Below are 24,604 nucleotides of genomic sequence, written 5' to 3'. Positions count from 1 at the left end.
GATGTGACACGATACATATCACAGATGGAGAAGATCTCGTGAATTTTTAGATAATAAGTTACGTTACTTTTCCAAGTGTATGCACAACTACTTATGTACATTGTTATACTTGACTCTAAACCCATTAGCCTGTTAGCTTGGTTCTATCCGTTGCAGATACCAATATAGTAACGTAGTCTTACCGAAACTAATTATCGAAATAAATGTTTTATAGCGACCTAGGCTTTTTGAAGTTTTTCTTTTGAGTTTAATACATGCATAAATACGTATGTACATACTACGTACGTACGTACATATGTGCGTATGTCCACTTTTATAATATGTATGGATTTTACCCAATCCGAACAAAGCCAGTGTGTCAGAATGATTTATCATTCAGTCTTTCATTATAAAGTGATTAGATTAACTCGTCTGTCTAGCCAGTTTCGTGTTGCTTTTATTTTTTAAATGTGTCGTTAAACTAATGTACTTGTCAGTCACGTTGTTGTCGATGGTTGTATCGAACCATCATCTCTCGTCGCTTCAGGTGACCGCCTTTCTTCTCGCGTCTGCTGTGACGTTAGTCGCCTGGCCAGCAAATGAGAACGTGTTGCAAGCGAGTGCCGGCAGCGCCAGGGCTGATAGATGGCCGCTGGTTTTTGCCTCCGCGCCCCTCTCCGTCATCATCCGTCAACCGCGCCGGACTCGCAATTAGCCACCACCCGTGGAGAGCCGGCGTGACGTCACTCGCCCGTGCCCCGACAGACACGTGCGCGCAAGACCCTTCCTTGACACGTGCTTCTTTTGCGTTTTAGAATACTGGGTGACCACGAGGCTGTGACTATATTGAGTGTGAATTTACCAGAGAATCAGCCTTGTGATAACTAATACTTAACGCAGAGAATTGTAAAATCGTTCTTTTTTTGAAACTTAAGATCGTAGTAATCTACACAGTTAGCGAGTTACAACTAATATCAGTCACATACCTGGGAGTGAAAATGTATGGTGCTATGCAGTAGAACGGCAAATTTCAGTTGTAATTAAAGCAAATTGGTGCACTCGTTTCATTAGTAGCATACTGAAAAATTGCAGTTTTATCTGCTAAAGCGATTACTTACAAACCAGCTGTTCAAGATGAATGCGAGCAGATCTCCGATAGATCTCCACTACAAATTGGGACAGTCCTGGGCGGATAGACGTTCTTTTAGGTAACCACACCTTAAATTCCAGATAATTGCAGGTCGTCCATATCCCGTACTGCCTACCGTTACTAAACAAAACACCATCCGAACAGACCTTGGACGCCCAACAGCACTCGACAGACCCTGACGATGACCCATACAAGTGCTAGCCAAGCCCAACACCGCTTAATTTTTGGCATCTGCTATTAGTTTTTAGTATTTGCTTATATTATATTCCGCAGCAGCAGCACTCCTCCTTCACACCACAAGTGGCCCATCGGGACCATTCGACCGCCGCGTCATCCTCACTGAGGATGCCGATAGGAGGGGCGTGTGGTCAGCACACCACTTTCCCGGTCGTCATGATGGTTTTCTTTGACCGGAGCCGTTACTATTTGGTCGAGTAGCTCCTCAATTGGCATCACGAGGCTGAGTGCACCCAGAAAAATGGCAACAGCGCATGGCGGCGCGGATGGTCACACATCCAAGTGCCGGTCACGCCCGACAGCGCCGTTTCAAATATACCGGTCATTTTTTAAACACCCTGTATATTACAATGTTGCTACTTGAGAGGGTCCCCATGAGAAACGAGTGATCGTAGGACAATGAAACTTTGTGGAAACATTTTTAAGGACATGTGGAAGAGAAATAACAAATAAAACATTGAAACAAACACTTTCTAATGTCTACATGAGAGAGTGACACGTGTTAACTGCGTGCCGTGTTTATGTTTGAGGTTACAAACCTTGCTCAAAGTGATGACCATCTGCATCCACGATAGCTGAATAACAGTTGTCAGCAGTGCTTTTCGACCGGTGGACCGTGAAACATTCAGCTGTCGTGACACAACTCGGGACTGGTTGAAGATTGCACATTGTGTACGGCCTTCTCAGCCATGACAACAGTAACTTCTCCAACAATTCGTGGCGCAATTCCAAAACTGCCAGTTAATTCTAACTTCCGAATCACACTCGTCAACCTAGGTGCAGAATATGTTAAATGTCTCTGTATTCCTTTAATGCGTCGGTTTTGTCAAAGAGCAACACCACTTCTGTTGTTGTTTTGACAAAACAGTTTTACGAGTAAAGCTCTGCTCACCTCATCCACACCCACGTTTGTTGTCTGCAACTGTAATGCACAACGGTGCTTACATATCAGTCCTCCATCGCCATACCAGTACCGGCGCGTAACACCAAGATAAGACACTGACACTACTATAACTGGACCGAGCGGTGACACCTCTGTGTGAAGTCAGGGTACCCGTTGGGAAGCTTCCTCAACGCTGATAAAACATTATTAGAGTTCATTTATTCACAAGTTCTTTTAGGTAACCACACCTTAAATTCCAGGTAATCACAGGTCGTCCACATCCCGTGCTGCCTACGGTTAGCTACTAAACAATCACCGTCCGAACAGACTTTGAACGCCCAACAGCAATCGACAGACCCTGACGATGACCCATACAAGCGCTAGCCAAGCCCAACACCGCTTAATTTGGACCCAAGTCGCTGTTCTTCCGCATCAGCGTCGGTTGTAGCTTATGCAGTTGCTTGTCGGATTCTAGCTGACGTGTGTACAGTGAGCTCAGCAATTGCACGCTCAGGGGAATTAGTGACCCTAGTGCCGTGTGAAGTTACCGACGAGCAGGGGCGGCCGTTGCTGAGTGCGAAGTAATATCGCACTGGTTGCTGGAGTGTCCTCGGTCTCACTCCGAATTCTGTGATAACCTTTGTTGACCCATCGGCAATGTACGTGACTCAGTAGTAGTGTGCTCGATTGAGCTCCTCCCTGCTGCCTGGTAAGTTTCAGCAACAGGTAACACGTGAGAGTTGGAAGGGTATTTGGACCCAAGGCGGCCCTTTTGCTGACTTCCACGTTGAAATTTAGTCCTGGCACCACCCTGCGATGTGGTGTTGTCGAAAGATAGTAAGTTCTTCCATCGGTATATGGTAGGTGGTGAGCAGTGTAAAGTTCACCAGGTGAAGACCATCATCTCGAGTACATCGCCTTCTAGTTCATAGACTGTTCTGCAGCATATGGGACATACAGTGATGAGCTTGAACATTATGATCACCAAATTAATAACCGGTATATCAACCTCTGTCACGGATAACAGTGGAAATGGAAATGCCCGTTGGGCAGACCGTTCGCCTGGTGCAAGTCTTTCAACTTGACGCCACTGTGGTGATTTGCGTGTGGATGAGGATGAAATGATCATGATAAGGACAACACAACACCCAGTCCCTGAGTGGAGAAAGTCTCCGACCAACCGGGAATCGAACCCGGGCCGTTAGGTATGACATTCTGCCGTGCTGACCACTCAGCTACCAGGGGCGGACACGGATAACAGTGGCAACACTTCATTGCATAGAATCAGTGGGGCCTTGGTAGGTCGCTGGAGGGAGTTGGCGCCACATCTGCACTCACAAATAACCTACTTGCTGTTAATTCCAGGGAAGGGGGTGATGAGCTCTGACAACACATTCAATCACATCTGAGTGTGTTCAGTTGGGTTTAGATCTAGCGAGTTACGGGGCTGGAATCAGATGGAACTCGCCACTGTGTTCCTCGAACCACTCTGTCACACTCCTGGCCTTGTGACATGGAGCATTACATTGTTGAACAATGCCACTGCTGTCTGGTAACATAATCGTTATGAAGGGGTTGTACGTGGTCTTCAGCTGGTGTCGATACTCCTTGGTCATCATGGTGCTGTGCACGAGCTCCACAGGACCCATGGATGCCCACGTGAATGTTTCCAGAGTATAATAGAGCAGCCGCCAGTTTGTCTCCGTCCTGCAGTACAGGTATCAAGGAGTTGTCCCCCTGGAAGACGGCAGATACGAGCTCTCCCATCAAGAAGGTATCGGACCGTGCAATGCTCTGTCACTGCGCCAGTGTCGACTGTCGATAGTCACATGCCCATTTGAATCGTAGTTACCGATGTCGTGGTGTTAACATTGGCACATGCAAGGGTCTTCTGCTGTGGAGGCCCACCGTTAGGAGTGTTCGGTGCGCTGTGTTTTCAGACACTCTTGTACTCTGCCCAGCATTAAAGTCTGATGTTAGTTCAGTCACAGTTCGCCGCCTGTCCTGTTTGACCAGTCTGTCCAGCCTACGATGTCCGACATTTGTAAGATGGGTTGCGGCCCAACCCCACGACATTTGGATGTGGTTTCACCTTGGTTTTCCCACGTGTTGAAGACACTCACCACAGCACTCCTGGAACGCCCGATAAGTCCTGCAGTTTCCAAAATGCTTGTGCCAAGCCATGAGGCTATCACAGTCTGCCCTCGGTCAAACTCAGATCAAACACACGTGTTTCCCATTCTATAAACGGACAGAGTATACTCATTGATATTACATGCAATGTACATGTGTGACAAGCATTCATTCCTCACCAGGTGATGATGCTATGGCCTGGGTGGGTTTATACTGATAGTAGGTCGTGATCTTAACGTTCTAGATGATCAGTGTAGATTCACTACAATACGTTAATCATGGAATCGAATGCTAATATTGTGAATGGCATCCCATCCATCCCAACGATCAAGTTGTGATGAGAGCCTGGGTATTTAAAGGGAGCTAACATGACGCTGTGAAGCTAGACTTGATTCGTAGTGACAAAATCTGTTCTTTACACTGCTGTATTTACTTAATAGGCTGTTAATTGTGTGAGGTGGGTGCTTATTCCATAATTGAGAACAACTGTGTAAGTTGAAATGACAATTTTGATGTCGCAAATTTTAGCACAAAAATTACAGCTTCTACACAGTTTTCAAGTCGACAACATAAAAACAGCGCAATGGATAACGCATCTCGCCAACATCAATAAGTGAAATACTCCTATACACAACACTATTAAATATTAACTCTCTGAAAGAACATTAGTCCTAAGCGCAATAATATGAAAGTTTAATTGGAAGTTTCTTTACAAAATTACACCTACACGTACGCTATGATGTTGGTCATTACTACGATAATCGTCTGATTCCAGTTCAACGTTTGGTACTATTTAGGATGACAGTCAAATCTACGATGGATGGTTAGTCAAGTGACAAATTTGAGCGCAGATTACCCAAGGTCGCTCGAGTTTACAGTGGACGCAAGCTGGTGAACCAACAAAGTTTACGCCTCTGCACGCGGTATTTACCTTAAGCTGCAACGATCTGCCAACTGCAAGACCGCTCTACCCCACTGAAATTCCTACAAAACTAATCAGGCCTTTGCTGAACATTCCAGCAGAAACTTTCCCTATGTTTCTCATTACGCAAGAAAACATGGACTCAGCCCTAGTCTTAGTATGTGGCAGTGTACACGCACATGGTTGGAGCACTGTGCATATTATAGTGCCCCTTCTGTTGTCACAAGAACAATTAACTAATTTGGCTGGTTCGTTTCTCCACAGTTGGAGCTAAACGTTGCTACAGCTAATCTCTAGCTGAAGTGCACCCGCTGTGAACGCAGTGTGCACACAAATTTCTTCTCTGCATTGTACAGAGTGTTAATTGTTCCATTCTGCACTTGACGCTAGTTCAGAGAAGAGTCCCCCAGAAAATTTCTCTCTTGTCCTCCTCGTGGCGGAACTTCCTCCCCCACTTGGGTTCATTCATTCTTCATGTCAAGACCTTTTTCGACCAATAGGAGCATTCCTCTTATTTTGTGGAAACTCTCTCTACCAATTGCAATGTCCCTTCTATCAAACTGCGTCGAAACTTCAGTATTTCTCTCCTTCCTAGTGCGTTTCCGCCAGTTGGACGTTTTGTGCACGTTCTAAACGTCTAAAGTAAATTTACCTTTTCGTGTGTTGCACTCGCTGGACACGTGATCGAAATGCGTTACTAGTTTTTGTTCGTACTCCGTTGGAATCCCAAAACACAGCTTTCTAAACCTTTTTCTCTGTCCCTTGTGCAGGTGTGCCAATACACACGGTCCACCCTCCTGAATCACCTGGTCAGGGTCACTGACCTTCCTCCTGCCACCCCTTTAAGTGGTTTCCGTCGTAACCCCCGCAGCCCGCCTTTGCTACGCTGTTGTCTGCCTGGTTTTTCAAACTGAAAATGACTCGCATTGCCTGTTCCACCTTCCGCTAAAAGACGTGCATTGTATAGGAATGGTGTGTTAATTACCGTTGATTGACTGTCATCCCTTTTTGCAATGCATACTGAAAGGCAAATGTTCTCATAACCGCCGAATTACGTTAGATGCCATTTTCACCTTCTCGTTGCGATGTGTAAAGCTCTCATGTAAGGTGCGAATCTGACCATTTATTCTGCCACCTTACAACTGCTTTGTCGATTCCTTGTTATGTGCTCTTGTGAAAGAGAGAGTTTCTTGCGACATGTCTTACGAGTTACCGAATATGTTTGTCTCACATCCTTCGATTTTCTGTCGCAGTCTCCTTCCTGCTGAGTGCGTGTCCTGACTCAGCAGACAGTGTCGAAATGTGTCGACGAGCTCACACACTTGCGACGTACCGGATCTATTACTCCTTGCACCTCTGTCTCTAGCATGACTTGAATTTGACTGTGGCAGTGTGAATGAGTTTCTGTGCCAAACACTACTAACAATGCAAATCCCGCACCTCGCAGTCTGAACATCCTTCCTGTAAAACGATACTGGAGTGACTGTGTTATTCTGAATTACGATGCGTAGGTTCATGCAATCCGTTTTCGAAGCCTGGTCCGGCACAAAAATTTCATAGTCGTCATTCCATTCTACAGTTGATGGTTGTCCACATTCGCAACTGCGAGTATATTTAATCTATTTCATAACGGATGTAGTCGCCACAGTGTCTTTTTGTTTGGGCATGCATGCATGTCCAAAGGAACTAAGCATCGTAATTCATAACAACACAGGCATTGAAGTATCGTATTTATCCGCCGACACGGGGCAAGCGAATTTCAAGTCTCACTTGTACATGAATATACATAATGGATGTAGATGCATGGTTGACAACATACGGAAGCTGGAGTCTATCCGTGAGTCGTGCACAAATAGCCAAATAGTAAAGCGACTGCTCGCTATAAGCGGGAAATGCGGGTGCGAGTCGCGGTCCGACACAAATTTTCGTTGCCGTCATTCCGTTCTACGGCTGATGATTGTCCATATCCGCAATTCCGAATACATTCCATGTATTTTATTTCTGTAAAGGTGGGTACCTATACGATAAATACACGACTGGACATTAAAATTGCTACACCACGAAGATGACGTGCTACAGACGCGCAATTTAACTGACAGGAAAAAGATGCTGTGATATGCAAATGGTTAGCTTTTCAGAGCATTCACACAAGTTTGGCGCCGGTGGCGACACCTACAACGTGCTGACATGAGGAAAGTTTACAACCGATTTCTCATACACAAACAGCAGTTGGACGACGTTGCCTGGTGAAACGTTGTTGTGATGCCTCGTGTAAGGTGTAGAAATGCGTAACGTCACGTTTCCGACTTTGATAAAGGTCGGATTGTAGCCTATAGCGATTTCGGTTTATCGTATCGAGACATTGCTGCTCACGTTGGTCGAGATCCAATGACTGTTAGCAGAATATGGAATCTGTGGGTTCAGGAGGATAATACGGAACGCCGTGCTGGATCCCAACGGCCCCGTATCACTAGCAGTCGAGATGACAGGCATCTTATCCTCATGGCTGTAACGGATCGTGCAGCCACGTCTCGATCCCTGAGTCAGCAGATGGGGACGTTTTCAAGACAAAACCATCTGCACGAACAGTTCTACGACGTTTGCAGCAGAATGGACTATCAGCTCGGAGACCACGGCTGCGGCTACCCTTGACGCTGCATGACAGACAGGAGCGCCTGCGATGGTGTACCTAACGACGAACCTGGGTGCACGAATGGCAAAACGTCATTTTTTCAGACGAATCCAGATTCTGTTTACAGCATCATGATGGGCGGATCCGTGTTTGGCAACATCGCAGTGAACGCACATTGGAAGCGTGTATTCGTCATCACCGTACTGGCGTATCACCTGGCGTGATGGTGTGGGGTGCCATTGGTTACACTTCTCGGTCACCTCTTGTTCGCATTGACGGCACTTTGAACAGTGGACGTTACATTTCAGTCGTGTTACGACCCGTGGCTCCACCCTTCACTCGATCCCTGCGAAACCCTACATTTCAGCAAGATAATGCACGACCGCTTGTTGCAGGTCCTGTACGGGCCTTTCTGGATACAGAAAATGTTCGACTACTGCCCTGGATAGCACATTCTCCAGATCTCTCACCAGTTGAAAACGTCTGGTCAATAGTGGCCGAGCAGGTGGCTCGTCACAATACGCCAGTCACTACTCTTGATGAACTGTTGTATCGTGTTGAAGCTGCATGGGCAGCTGTACCTGTACACGCCGTCCAAGCTCTGTTTGACTCAATGCCCAGGCGTATCAAGGCCGTTATTACGGCCAGCGGTGGTTGTTCTGTGTACTGATTTCTCAGGATCTATGCAGCCAAATTGCGTGAAAATGTAATCACATGTCAGTTCTAGTATAATATATTTGTCCAATGAATACCCGTTTATCTGCATTTCTTCTTGGTGTAGCAATTTTAATGGGCAGTAGCGTACATAATGGATGTACGAGTACAGGTTGTAGATTCTACAGCTGATGATTGTCCATAGTCGCAATTGCGAATACATTCAATGTATTTTATTTCTGTAAAGTTCTGTACCTATACGGTAAATAATTTCCGTCTACATTGGCTCAAATAGCGGAAGTTGAATTACGACCATACTATACATGTAGCTTTGGAACGAGCTATTTGTGCTCAAGAACATATCGGCGCCGTGTCCTCGCCGCGACAGCCTGGTACTAATACACACCTCCTCCCACACGGAGAGGACTGTGGAGCTACGCGGCGCGCACTCAATCATTTATCCGGCGCTGGCGGATGATCCGCTCGGCGACTCTGTTATTGCACCCCGCCGTTCCCTCCGGCGACACTTTTTGCGTGCCTTTTTTTTGTCGTTCGTTTTCGGCCGACGTTCCAATATTTCCGGTGTCCGGCTTATCGTCTCGATAAATACGCAATTCTCATCGCGCCGTCCGGTCCGTCCGCTCGCCGGAGATGACAGTTTTAATATCTCGGCGCGCTCCTATATCGCGCCGGCGCAAATCGAATTACAAGGCGCGCCGCGCACAGTCGCAATTTCCATTAGCAGCAGCAGCAGCAGAACCTCGCGACGCGGCTGGCACCCAGACGCGCAGAGAGGACGTAGCCAGCCGCCGGCGCGACTCTGCGCCCGCTCACAGCACGCTACAACCAGCCAGGACCCTGCGTGTATAGACGTGCCCTTAGCGCTAGGATTTCACCCGGAACAAGTCCCGCCCATTCACCCCCCTCCATGCCTATCCGTAGTGTAAGGCCCTCCCCTAAACAGCCGCCAGTTCCGCGAACTGGAAGCTACAGCGAAGTTGCTATCGTCTCAGTCCAACACACGTTAGACTGCGATGAAATTCAGTAATGATAAGAAATTGAAGTTTTCCTGGATAGTAATATAATATGAATGTGTATTAATAAAGAAATAAAAATATTTATAGAGAATTGAAAGCATCGCCAGCAAGAGAAAACAAAAAAATAACGTGATGTTATTTAAGGGCAATAATGACAAATTTTCATTAACTAACTCACTTATTATAATACGTTCATTTGAGGGATACAACAGAGCAAACATACGATGCGAAAACAATGGTCTTCAATCTGTTATGTTGGTAGTAAAACCACGGAAGCAGTCGAATAACTCTACTGTCTAAAATCAACATTATACAGATATAAGTCAGTCGTTTTGTTTATGTAGGCCCTCATAGTAGCTCACGAACATTAAAGAATATAAGAATACCGTAAAGTAGATATGCTTAATGAAAGCAGTAAGATATTTGCTTAAATGTCATATTTCGTTAGTATTTGTATGGGTAATGGGTGAATTTTAACTTGTAAATTCTTTCAATGCCATCCCTGCGCATTGTAAACAAGGTTATAAAGAAGTATGGCTGTTTCTGTGTGATTAGTGCCCTATATGCAGTTGAAAACGTTTCAGGAAAATAATCTATCGTTATTCTCTGCCCTGTCTGTTTTTAACCAATAGATTTATTAATTTCGTAAATGTCATTCAAACCATTTTTAGAAATAATAATGATGATGATATGTTTGTTTGTCACGGAATAGCTATGGAGGAAATACATGCTGCAGTGTTTCACATATGTAAAACGTCCTTCATGCGGTGCAAAGTAATTTTGATGCCCTTTGGAAGTATAGTGAACATCGGTGCTTGTTTCACATATATTGTCTGAGTTCTGAAACTGAAGTGTCAAGTATACTGTGGTTCCACTTTCTCCAAGCAATTTATTCTTTTAGGGTAGGGTTTTCCAGTTTTAGTTTTGGGTGCTTTTTTTCGCATAGAAGCATGTTTGTTCATAGGCTGTTCATGTGAATACTGAGTTCTCGTATTTAAAGAATTCATTGCTAACTTGTTTTCTCTTATGTTTGCTGTGGAAGTAGCTGGCACAGCTGAGACCATGCCTTCTAACTATCTGGCAAAATTTAACACCTAAGAAGATATTAATTTAACATTCACTCCAAAAAGTCTGAACATTATGTCTGTTTGCATAATCTATTGTAAATCTATTTCACACGCAATACACGATGAAACACTTTTAACAAGCAAAACACTTCACACGCGAAATATGTTAAATAAATCGGCTAAAAGAACAATGCTCTACCGCAACGTGCAGCCGAACGCGGAAACCACATGGGTCAACTGAAACGATGCCCAGTCCACGAACAAAGACTGGGAAAACCGGGGGTGAACCGGTGGCCGGTGGGGGTGAGTGCCGGGGGTGAACCGGTGGCCGGTGGGGGTGAGTGGGCGGGACTTGTTCCGGGTGAAATCCTAGCGCTAACGATTCCTCGTGTATAGTCTGTCTGTAAGCTCAAGAGCGAGTAGCGCTTTTGGTGGGGAAGTGGCCTTTCCCGGAAGAACGCTGCCACCGGCCTCTATGGGCACTCAAAATCTGTTGCCCGTTACCTAGCGGCGTAGATCGGCGTGCAGTGATATATGTCCTTTCTGTTCGTGGGATCTTAGTTGCCAGTGTCAGTGAGCTAACTTTGTATACTCATTGATATACTTAGACATCCGGAAGTGATGGATAAACGTCTAGCATTGCAAGAAAATGTGCAGAATACGAAGAAGTGGAGGTATTTGGGGAGTAACGAGCGTTCGATCGTCTCTAATGTTATTATAGCGTGTATTAAAGAGGCGTCCCAAAAAGAACTGTTGGCTAATATTATCAGTCCCAATCAAAGGGCTGCAATTTATGCAAACATCAGCCTCGCCCAATAGGACTCATAAGGAAGGAACGCGAAAATAAGCTGCATAGTTTACTGGAATCGCCACGAAGGAAAACTAATAATTTTGGGAGGAAACCTACCGTTATAGACAATACCAAAATCACGCAATACCTTTGATGCTTCTTGAACACTAAATCTCTATCTCGATCACTATTCATCTGATTCTAAGACATATTGCTTAAAACATGTGCGCAATAGCTATTCTAAACACTGCTAAAATTTCCTTCGAAACATGTACACCGATTCTGAACTTCTAAGAAAAAGGCTTGACATACGACGTGCGTTCACATATTAATTTTTATTTTTTAGTATGAAGTTTATTTGTTAATCTACAGCAATGTTATTCTCTTCAAAACATTCCTCATTACATATTAAACACGTATGCCAGTGGTTTTTCAAATTCCCGAAACACTTTAGGAACTGTTTCTTCGGGATAGTTTATAGGTCTCTTAACTGTGCATTTTTAATCTCATCCATGCTTGTAAAACCGCTGTCCTTTAAGGCCTGCTTTGAAATGTTTATACCATTTGTATGCTCTTGGTTCACTCATAACAGGCTCACCAAAAGCAATATTTAACATTTCTGAAAATTTCATAAACTTCATTCCATTCTTATAACAAAATTTGATACAGATTCTTTCTAATCTATTTTTATACAAATCAAATAATCGTTGGTGCTACCAAAACACATGTAACCTGTTTGACAGCTGACAACAGAGTAAATACCTAATATGCATAACATTGTACGCATACTTTTGAGACATGTTTACGAAGACAGTGGCAAAAAAGTAGTGCAAATCGGACTAATATAACACACAAAATTATAAATTTCTGCTTACTTTTTAAACACTTTTCGTGTTGCAAGAATTGTAAAGATTCAATGCAGTCTTTCAAGGAAAACGTCTACCTTTTAGTAGAAACACAAGCCTTAAAGCCTTAAATTCTACAGATTTACGAATAGCAATACAGGAACATACATTCACACGAACAGGCATTCGGATCTATGTTTGTAGTAGAATCCTGATCTCCGTTCTTATGTTAATATTATTTACTCTATAATGTTGTGTTCCGGAAGAAACTTTCATTTTTTCTATTCCTTGTGGTCTTCATGTATTTGTCTAAAAATAAACACAGCCGAGACGTATCTGTATCTGTACACGGCGTCGCCACAGATTCAAAGCGCGTGCCGCGGCAGGACCGGTACTACGCTGTGAAACAGCCTGTAGAAGCGCCTTGTGACGTAGCTGGGTTGGAAGAGTGGGGACTCGCTCGCTCGCTCTTCAATTTACCGACAGACTGTAGCACCGCCCTACTCGGTTTCGCGGCACCTCGTACGCTGCTTCGCAGCCCGAGCCCCCTTTACGCCAAGGCGAATGTGCAACAGCGAACGGGAATTCTCCCTGGGGTAAACGCTCGGCGCGCTAACGCCAAAGGCACTCGTTCGACCGCGGTTGGCCTTCACAGTTGTTCACCCGTGTACCGCTTGTTGTCGATTTCTTCAGCGAACCGTCAAATTCGCTTCGTCTCCTTTTAGCCGCTAGCAGTTTAGAAAGCTTTCGTCTAAGTTTTGGTGTTGTTGACGCGAGATGCATGGACGATGCAGTGATCCGAAGAGAATATAATATTGCTGATAGCAGAAGATAGATATCTTACGAGGTGCGGCAGTAAAGTCTGAGGTGTGGGGTTGATCTGTTATTCTGCGCAACGGATTAATCTGAGATCCTTTACCCTGTGGCTCCTGCAAGATGCAATTTCCACCCCCACACTACTACAGAAGGCAGACAGACGCTCCTAACGTTCTAAAGAGAAATGCCTGAAAAACTTTCAGCAATCAATATCTTCTGGAGTCGTCCGCTGTAAGTAAATGGCACAAAAATTCACAAAATTTCTTACGTAACTGGTGGGATACTGGGGTACTGGAGTAGTGCTAGTTAGTGTAAGAAAAACATGAAACTAACGAAAGTTATTATTTATTTTGCAAAAATTCTGAAAAATCACAATGGCACTTTTAGTTATGAATTGAACAAGGTATGTCCTGGTTCTTTTCGGAATGTGAAGTTACCTCTCAAGGGTAGGATTCGCTAATGAAATTTCTATACAAATTTTAAGATGGTTTTGACTTGGCAGAATGGCTGAGAGGCGCGCCTTCTCGACTTGAATAATTATGTTTTAGAATGTTGCTAGGTACGGTCGAGGCTGTCGCGTGTGAAGTGCAGTGAGGTGTACCGTTGTGGAGGAAATATGGGGCTCGCAATAGCTGTAGAGCACAATACCGTAAGCTGCGATGACTGCTGTCTGCGTAGCTCGCTGCTGACAAATAAGATAACTCTCGTTCTATCTGGATTGACCTTTGCCAGTCAAACTCTCCCTACACCTTGATGAAGTCAAGGACTCCTATTCGCCCCTAGTCTAACTATTGGCGTGGTACACCGGTCAGATAACCAGTCCACCGCGATGCCACTCAAAATTCGCTCTCAGGCTTTTAACTATAACTCTGTCCGTTCACACCGCACAATAAGTGTGTCGGCCAACACAGTGAACAATGCTTAATCGCAAGGACTCAATATAGAGTAGCATTTCGATACGCTCTGACAGATGTGCTCTCCCAGTGAAGTACTTAGGAGAGACTAGTTCCTCGCTCCAAGAGCGACAACGGAACGGCGCCTCTCCACGCCAGACGTGAAGGGGTATATCTTTCGCTCTCTTCCATTATTCCTTCAGCTCAAGGCGTCAGAAATATCGTCTGCCAATCAGCATTGCTCTTCTAAAACGGGAGAATGACGTTTCATTTAAGGCGACCAGTCTGGAAACCTGTAGCATTGGCGTTTGCTGTCTCCCTGTGAAAATCTCTGAAACTGCGTGCTATGTGTAAAGAATGAGTAGGCTGGCCGCACCCACACAATGTAGCGGAATTTGCTTTTAAGCCGAACACGGGGTCGTTCCCCCCTTTCACTCGGGCCCACGCTGACCGCTACATGGGCAGTCACCGGCCGACGCAGGCTGGGTTGTCCTCTGAAGGGACCGGCGTCCCATTGTGCGGTCTCTCTCCCGAACTAAAAGGTTCTGTGACCGTCCTGTCTGGAATGTATGTGTGTACGCCAGCCTCGATTATTTCAACCACGGTGCGCTTACTTGTTAATTGAATATCGTTGACATCAATTCATACAACATTGACTTTATCTTATCGAGTTTGGGTTCGAATGAAGCGAATTGATGTGCGGAATTTGATTGTGAGGGCGGAATATATAAGCAATGAAGGTCAGGAGACCACGGCGTCTTACAAAAGTAATGAGACTGATGTGAAAAAAAAAAATGTTGCTTACCGTTTTAGTCAAGTTTTGTGTTGTCTCCTTCAAAGTAGTTCCCTTCTGATTGCACACACATTTTCCAGCGCTTCTGCCATTGATGGTAACATTTCTGGAACTCATATCTCCAAGACCCTCGTCACAACTTTTTGGACATATTGCCGTTTTGACTCTTGGAAATAGAAAAAAGTCGCACGGAGCGATATCTGGTGAATAAGGTGGCTGTGGTAGTACTGAAATTTGTTTTGAGGTTAAAAATTCCAGTACTGACATAGCAGTATAAGATGGCGCATTATCGTGATGCAGAATCCCATTATCAGTAATGTTGGCAAGGATACGAAGAACTCTTTTACGAAGTCTTTCTAAAATGTCTTTGTAGTAATATTGCTTAACTGTTTGTCCAGGAGGCTCCCACTGTTTATGAACAATTCCCTAGGAATCAAAGCAGCACACAAGCATGCATTTCACTTTTGACTTTGACATGCGAAATTTTTTTGGTCTGGATAATCCCTTTGAACACCATTGCGAACTTTGCGTTTTGTCGCTGGATGCTACTGAAAAAAACCAACTTTCATCACCAGTGACAACATGGCTCAACAATTCTGGATTGATTTCCGTTTGCTCTAACAGATCGGGTGCCACATTTTCCCATGTTTCTCGCTGTTGTGGTGTGAGATTTTTGGGGACCATTTTTGCACAAATCTTTCTCGTACCAAGATCTTCAGTTACTATTAGATGAATCGTTTCTCGATTGATGTTCAGTTCTTCTGCAATCATTTTCACGGATAATCTTCAATGAGATCGTACGAGTTCACGCACCCTGGCCAAGTTGACATCCATCCGTGAGGTTGACGATTGTCCACTGCAGTCTTCACCTTCAACATTCGTTCTGACTTCACTAAACGTTTTATGATGCCAACAATAAACTTGAGCTCTTGACATAACCTCCTCTCCAAAGCCTTCTGAAGCTTACCGTAAGCTGTCATCGCGTATACACCCAATTTAACGCAAAAAGAAACGGAATACCATTGCGCAATATTATGCGGTTCCATTTCCGTGACGAGAGACACAAACACTTGTTAACTTCTTGCAACAAAACTCACGGCTGAGCAGTTGCATCGATGTGCCGCTTTGGCTAGAAGCAGTTTATAGACCAAGGTCAAAGATATTGGTCCTACGCAAGCCTGCAGGGTTGCCACATCATGCAAAGAAAGTAAGTCTCATTACTTTATTAACGCACGTCGTTTGTGCGTGTGTGTGAGCTGTGAGATCCACAGCACAAGTGCCAAAAAACTGAGGGATTAAATGGATTATGTCTGGGTTAATTGAATTAATGTCCATATATAAAAGGCTATCTACTGACTAACTGACTGACTTATCATGGCTCAGCGTAAACCGCTATGGATAGAAACGTGAAATTTGGAGAAAGTGTGGATCTTATACTGCAGGCTATGAAGAAGGGATTTTTCTAAATTCAAACGCTAAGGGTGCTGAAATAGGGGATGACGGATAATTTGAAAAATGTCGCTGTTAAGGCAACTTCGAAGCCAGACCTAGATAGTGTAGTATTTGGTTTATCGATTAGAAATAAAGAATAGATATTTCAGCATTTTTGGAAATATGACCCTAGGACGGTGAAATACTTGGTGAAAGCGTTATTAAAGAACTACTAAAGTATTTTTGAAACTACTTCTGTGAAAATTTATATTTAACTTCTCGGTTATAATAAAAAAATTACGTCTTTCAGTGTTTTTGGAAACTGAATTCCTAAGTGGAAGAAATAGGGGATGAGATTTTTTATGAAAATATTTTGTGATGAAAGAATTTTTAAAGTTAAATCTATGAAAATTTAAATTTGGCTTCTCAGCTAGGGAAAAAAAAAATACATGTTTCACTGCTCTTGGAAATTCAAGCCCTAAGGGGGTGAAACAGGGTCAGAGTGTTTCGCTGACTCATCATCGCCCAGCACAAACCGCTAAGGATAGAAATTTGAAGTCTGGAGAAGATGTGGATCTTATACTGTAGGCATCGTTTAAGAAGGGATTGGCCGAAATCCCATTCCTAAGGGGTTGAAATAAGGGATGAAAGGTTTTTTGAAAGTAAGTCGCTATGAAGGGAATTTTGAAGTTAGAACTACGAAGATTGGTATTTGCTTTCTAAGCTGTAAAAAAAAAAAAAATAAAATAAAATAAAATAAAAATAAAAAATAAAAATTTCAGCATTTTTGGAAATTCAACCACTAAGGGGATAAAGTAGTGGGTGAAAGTTTTTTTGATGATTAATAATTACCAAAGAACTACTAAAGGTTTTTAAGGCTACATCTGTGACAATTGGTTTTTGACTTCTCCGTTAGAAATAAAAAAAATACGTGGCTTACTGTTTCTGGAAATTCAGCCCCTAAGGTAGTGCAATAAGGGATAGGAAATTTTTAGGAAAATATTTCACTACATTAAAAGTATTGGTATTTCATTCTAGGTTAGGTATAAAAAAATATTTCTTAGGGAATGAAAGTTGTTGTGTAAATTACTCCACAAGAGCACAAAAGGCATGATTGGTAAAAACTTTGGACTCCAGCTACCACAATCGCTTTTTGTCAGAAGTTCTTTCGCAAAAGACCGTGCTTATATGGCCTTAATCAGCCTGAAAAGCTTAGGCAGTGTTGCAATTTAAGAATTTGATTAAATAAAAACAAAAAAAATCTCTGCTTGCCATACAGTTTACGCGAGCGAAGCAGCGGGCGCTAAGATAGTCACCAATAAATTTACGTACGGTATTTTTATTTCCAGCCTCTGTCACAGTTAACGTCAAAGAAATTACTACTGGTCCTCAACCACTGAGTAGTTAAGAGCTGCTGGATTGTTTCTTTTAATATTCTTCAGGAGCATCGCAAGGCTTCAAAAATCAAATCAACAGATCGCCATAAATCCTACTACTCTAGCTTACTTGTATTTTTCTTCGTTGCATAAGTACCCTACGTATCTTTCTAACAATGGAATTCCGACTTTCCTTAACTCTTTCTATCTTGGACATCACCTGTGTATGTCTCAGGACAGAACTGCTGCACAAAATGCAACGAAAACGGAAAATTACCATTTAGAGATGCGTTAAAGGCATTGTGAACGTAGTACGAATAAAGTACAGAAATCAGACTGCAGCTGTAAGACAAGACACATGAAATGGAAACACTACTTGCAAAGGGAGCGAGACAGGGTTATGGCCTATCACTGATGTCGTTCAATCTGGACATTGAACACACGGTGAAGGAAACCAAGAAGAAATTTGGATACTGAATTGCGATGCACGGTCAAGAAATAAAAGTTTTGACGCATGCCTCTGGCATTCCGATTCTGTCGGAGACGGGAAAAGACTGGGAAGATCAGTTAAGAGGAATGGACAGCATCTTGAAAAGAGGTATGAATATGGACAGAAGTAAAGCAAGATACAGGGAATATAGTCTGATTAACGCAGACGATACTGAGTGACTTAGGTGAGGAAATGCAACAGTAAATGTGATAGATGAGTTTTACTGTTTTAGCAAAAAATCAACTGCCTATGGCCGATGCAGAGAGTACATAAAACGCAAGAGTTTAAAATTTTCTGCTGTAGAAGAATTCTGAAGGTTAGTTGAGCAGATCCGAAAACTAATGCGGAGGTACTGGATCGAAGTGCAGAAAAAAGAAATTCGTGGCACAACTTGACGAACAAATTGACAGGACACTCCCGAGGCAAATAACGTGTTACCAGGTTTCGAAGCTTTTGGACCTTTTATGTCTTCTGCAAAAATGCGCGCCCAGGCAATCAGCTGTGAATAAAACAATTGTCCTTTTTGACTCCAGCGATAACTGGTGTTGTCGTGCTTGTTACACTACACTTGAAATTCAGGTTCTTACTTTTTTCTTTTTTTTTTTTTTTAAATGCCATGGCGCTGTGGTGCGTTCCACTCGGGATTAACCGAGCGGTCTAAAGCGCTGCAGTCGTGGACTGTGCGGCTGGTCCCGGCGGAGGTTTGAGTCCTCCCTCGGGCATGGGTGTGTGTGTTTGTCCTTAGGATAATTCAGGTTAAGTAGTGTGCAGGCTTAGGAACTGATGATCTTAGCAGTTAAGTCCCATAAGATTTCACACACATTTGAACATTTTTGCTGTGGTGCGCTTTAGACTGTCGTAGTATGGTAAATAACATGTGTAATTCTTTGCAGATGGTGACTGAAGCCATACAACCTAGATTGTTACTGATTTTACTTAGTAGCTTTTAAATATCTATCCTATGTGGTGCAAAGCCAGCTTATCCAAACGTTTTTTCCTTTCTAATAAATTTATTAACTGTCGGTTTCTGGCTTAGTACAGAATTCACAGAAAAACAAAATCCAATTAAATTAATTATCTCTCTCTCTCTCTCTCTCTCTCTCTCTCTCTCTCTCTCTCTCTCTCTCTCTCTCTCTCTCTCTCTCTCTGTGTGTGTGTGTGTGTGTGTGTGTGTGTGTGTGTGTGTGTGTGTGTGTGTGTGTTAAAAAAAGCGACCTCTGAAAAGTATTCTACCTCGGTTACGCTATTTCAGTCGGGATGGCTCAGACAGAAATAGTGCAATAATGTGGGTATCGTATTGCTTCTGACCATGTAATTTAGCTGTAAATTAAAGTGGTTCAACACTTCACCCAATTTTTCAATTAGTAGTAGTGTTTTTCAATACTCAGGTTTGTGACTTAGCAACTGAGAGCATTCAATCCGTAGTTTATGTGATAGGTTTTCATATACATGTATCTTTGCTTAAACTGCAGACAACGATGTTTTTAAGAAAATCAAAATTAAAAGGAACTATTTTCGTAAAAAATGCAGAACTTAATTTTTTTTGAAATACAATGAAGATTAGTAATATGGCTGCCAAGTATCTGGCGCGCTTACGTTTGCGACCTAGGTCAGTGATGTTGACCCCCTGCGGGTCCGGGGGTTAGAATAGGCCCGAGGTCTTCCTGCCTGTCGTAAGAGGCGACTAAAAGGAGTCCATCCCCCTCAAGGGGGTAGTTAGCGCCTGCGTCCGGAGACGGACGGTCTCACGACCTATATTTGTGGTCTTTTTGGTTTTTCACTTCTCGTTTCTTCCTTCTTTGGTTGGTTCCTTTCTTTGTTCTTCTCCATCTCACTGTCTTCCTTACTCTTTCCCTTGCCTTCTTCTCCTTGCCTTCTTCTCCTTGCCTTCTTCTCCTTGCCTTCTTCTCCTTGCCTTCTCTGGTCTCCACCTCAGCGTTTGAGACAGTCTGTCCTCTCTCTCCCTCTCTCTCTTCTTTTTCTTCTTCTTCCTTCCTCCCTGTGCGTGCCTGAAGGCCGACCCACGCGTTCGCACGCGTAGCCGGTGACGGGGTAACGCGTAATTCCCCGCCCTGGGTAGACAAGTAAGGCACGCGCGTACCCCCTGGTAAAGGCCAGGCCCAGGGAGGGGTGATTGCCTGAGCTGATACCTTCTGACCATGCCGATTGGTCCCTCCGTCTGTTTCTCGGGAGGTGTGACCTGAGGTGTAAACATTCACCTAAGGCGGGAGTGCCCTCTGAGAGGGTCCCCATAAGGAAGGAGCGCGCCATCGGAGACGCTGGCAATCATGGGGGATTCCTCCGCAATGGATTTCTCTTCTTCTCTCTCGACGTCTGCCCACAAACGGAAACATGACCAGCCCCCAGTGACGAAAGTACTACCGCCTACCCCACAGTTCCTCGTCGTTTCTCGATCTGAGGATGGAAAGAATTTTTCCTCTGTCAACCCTTTCGCTATCCAGAAGGGCGTAGATGCCATAGCCGGATCTGTCAAATCTTGTACCAGTTTGCGTAATGGTACCTTGTTACTAGAAACTGAGAGCGCTTTTCAGGCACAAAAACTACTTCGAGCCACACTCCTGTACACGTTCCCTGTCCGGGTGGAGGCTCACCGAACTTTGAATTCGTCTCGTGGTGTGGTCTATACTAGATCCCTCGACGGATTGACTGACGAGGAGATTCAATCTTTCCTCGCTGAGCAGGGCGTGACGGCTGTCCATAGGGTCATGAAAAAGGTCACAATGACCTTGTACCGACCCGGACACTTTTCTTGACCTTTGATAGTGTTAAGCTGCCATCGCGCATCAAGGCGGGCTACGAGGTTATTTCTGTTCGTCCCTATGTCCCGACACCTACGCGCTGCTACCAGTGTCAGCGTTTCAGTCACACTCGACAGTCTTGTTCCAATGCGGCTAAATGTGTCACTTGTGGCAGGGATGCCCATGAGGGTGACTGTCCACCTCCGTCTCCTCGTTGTGTGAACTGTCAGGGTGACCATGCCGCAACCTCCCGCGACTGTCCCGTCTATAAGGAAGAACGCTGTATCCAAGAAATTTGGGTCAAAGAGAAAGTGTCCACCTCGGCTGCTCGCAAGCTATTGGCTAGTAGGAAGCCCACGCTGCTCCCAGCGGGGAAATACAGTACTGTCCTCGCCTCTCCTCGGACTACCAGGGAGGTGGCAACCCAGACATGCGATCTGACCTTCAGCACCACGGTCGTCCGTTCGGCCAGTGCTAAGATCGCGCGGTCGATGTCTCCTCTTCCTCCCATCACCCCACAGACACCAGCCCCTTCATCAGCTTCTGCTAAGACGAAGACCCAGAAGTCAGATGCACGGGCCTTCAAGAAGGAACCGTCCCGTGCAGACTTCCTACGTACCTCGACCTCCCAGCCATCGACCGGTACTTCCACCAAACGACCTTCCAAGAAGGCTCATAGGAAGCACAGTTCTCCTTCTCCGCCACGGCGCATTTCTTCTCCTGCGCCACCCAGCGGTTGCCGCCCCAGGCGTCATCCGTGTCGCCTGGCCGCACCGCTGGTAGCCGAACATCTGGCCGTTCACCGGCGGAGGAAGCTCCCCCTCCCGGCCATCTTACCGTGATGGCCGATGAACCTATAGAACCAATGGACGATGACTGTCCGCCTACTGATAGCGGCGGCAGTGCTCGCTCGAAGCCAGGCCCTCAGCGGCCTTCGAGGTGACCCCTTCTTTTATCTTCCTTTTCTTCTTACGATGGCACTTATTCACTGGAATATTCGCAGCATTCGCTCCAACTGAGAGGACTTGAAGTTGCTGCTCCGCTTGCACTGTCCGCTCGTCGTAGCCCTCCAGGAAACGAAGCTACGCCCATGCGATCAAATTGCCTTGGCACACTACACCTCTGTGCGTTTTGACCTACCCCCTGTGGTAGGTATCCCGGCTCATGGAGGGGTTATGTTGCTGGTCCGGGATGATATTTACTACGATCCCATCACGTTGCACACCGGCCTGCAGGCAGTCGCCATCCGCATTACTCTCCCCACTTTTACATTTTCCATTTGTACCGTTTACACTCCATCGTCGTCTGCCGTTACCAGGGCAGACATGATGCAACTTATTGCTCAGCTACCTGCACCATTTTTGTTAACTGGAGACTTCAATGCCCACCATCCCCTTTGGGGCTCTCCAGCATCCTGCCCGAGGGGCTCCGTGTTAGCAGACCTTTTCAACCAGCTCAATCTTGTCTGCCTCAATACTGGCGCCCCTACTTTTCTTTCGGACACATCTCACACCTATTCCCATTTAGACCTCTCTATATGTACTCCCCAACTTGCACGCCGGTTTGAGTGGTATGCACTTTCTGATACATATTCGAGCGACCACTTCCCGTGTGTTATCCATCTCCTGCAGCATACCCCCTCTCCGTGCTCATCTAGTTGGACCATCTCCAAAGCAGACTGGGGGCTCTTCTCTTCCAGGGCGACCTTTCAGGATCAAACCTTCACAAGCTGCGATCGTCAGGTCGCACACCTCACGGAAGTCATTCTCACTGCTGCTGAATATTCCATCCCTCACCCTACTTCTTCTCCACGTCGCGTACCGGTCCCCTGGTGGACCGCAGCATGTAGAGACGCTTTACGTGCTCGTCGACGTGCTTTACGCACCTTTAAACGCCACTCTACAGTGGCGAATTGTATCAATTATAAACGATTACGTGCACAGTGTCGTCGTATTATTAAAGAAAGCAAGAAAGCCAGCTGGGCTGCTTTCACAAGCACCTTCAACAGTTTTACTCCTTCTTCTGTTGTCTGGGGTAGCCTGCGCCGGCTATCTGGCACTAAGGTCCACTCACTAGTTTCTGGCTTGACGGTCGCGAATGACGTCCTTGTGGCCCCTGAGGCTGTCTCCAATGCCTTCGGCCGCTTTTTCGCAGAGGTTTCGAGCTCCGCTCATTACCACCCTGCCTTCCTCCCCCGCAAACAGGCAGAGGAGGCTAGGCCACCTAACTTCCGCTCCTCGAATCGTGAAAGTTATAATGCCCCATTCACCATGCGGGAACTCGAAAAAGCACTTGGCCGATCACGGTCCTCCGCTCCAGGGCCTGATTCTATTCATATTCAGATGCTGAAGAACCTTTCTCCTGCGGGTAAAGGTTTTCTTCTTCGTACTTACAATCGCATCTGGATTGAGGGACATGTTCCCGCATGCTGGCGCGAGTCTATTGTTGTCCCGATCCCTAAGCCGGGGAAGGACAAGCACTTGCCTTCCAGTTATCGACCCATCTCGCTTACCAGCTGTGTCTGTAAAGTGATGGAGCGAATGGTTAATTCCCGTTTGGTTTGGCTGCTCGAGTCTCGACGCCTACTTACCAATGTACAATGTGGATTTCGTAGGCGCCGCTCTGCTGTTGACCATCTGGTTACCTTGTCGACCTTCACTATGAATAACTTCTTGCGGAAGCGCCCGACCGCGGCTGTGTTCTTTGATTTGGAGAAGGCTTACGACACCTGAGGGAGGGCGGGCATTCTCCGCACCATGCATACATGGGGCCTTCGCGGTCGCCTCCCTCTTTTTATTCGTTCCTTTTTAATGGATCGACAGTTCAGGGTACGTGTGGGTTCTGTCCTGTCAGACACCTTTCGCCAGGAGAATGGGGTGCCACAGGGCTCAGTTTTGAGCGTCGCTCTCTTCACCATAGCGATCAATCCAATAATTGATTGCCTCCCAGCTGATGTATCAGGCTCCCTTTTCGTGGACGGTTTTACCATCTATTGCAGCGCGCAGCGTACGTGTTTCCTGGAGCGCTGTCTTCAGCGTTGTCTTGACCGTCTTTACTCCTGGAGTGTCGCCAATGGCTTCCGTTTTTCTGCCGAGAAGACGGTCTGTATTAACTTCTGGCGCTACAAAGAGTTTCTCCCACCGTCCTTACGACTCGGTCCCGTTGCTCTCCGATTCGTGGAGACAACAAAATTTTTAGGTCCTACGTTTGACAGGAAACTTAGCTGGTCTCCACATGTGTCATATTTGGCTGCCCGTTGTACCCGTTCTCTAAATGTCCTCCGTGTTCTCAGTGGTATGTCGTGGGGAGCGGATCGAACCGTCCTACTTCGCCTACATCGGTCGATCGTCCGCTCCAAGCTGGATTATGGGAGCTTCGTATACTCCTCTGCACGGCCATCCATCTTACGCCGCCTCAACTCCATACAACATCAGGGTTTACGACTTGCGATCGGAGCGTTTTATACTAGTCCCGTCGAGAGTCTTCATGCTGACGCTGGTGAATTGCCACTCACTTACCGGCGCGATATACTGCTTTGTCGGTATGCCTGTCGGCTACTGGCAATGCCCGACCACCCGTCTTATCGTTCCTTTTTTGATGACTCTCTCGACCGTCAATACGGGTTGTACGTCTCTGCCCTGCTACCCTCTGGAGCTCGCTTTCGTCGCCTCCTTCAACACCTTAATTTTTCACTCCCTGCAACCTTTCGAGTGGGCG

The sequence above is a fragment of the Schistocerca serialis genome, chromosome 7, assembly GCF_023864345.2.
Source record: "Schistocerca serialis cubense isolate TAMUIC-IGC-003099 chromosome 7, iqSchSeri2.2, whole genome shotgun sequence".
In the NCBI taxonomy this organism is placed as follows: Eukaryota; Metazoa; Arthropoda; class Insecta; order Orthoptera; family Acrididae; genus Schistocerca; species Schistocerca serialis.
The sequence above is the reverse complement of the archived record's forward strand: the minus strand, read 5'-3'. Positions refer to the sequence as shown.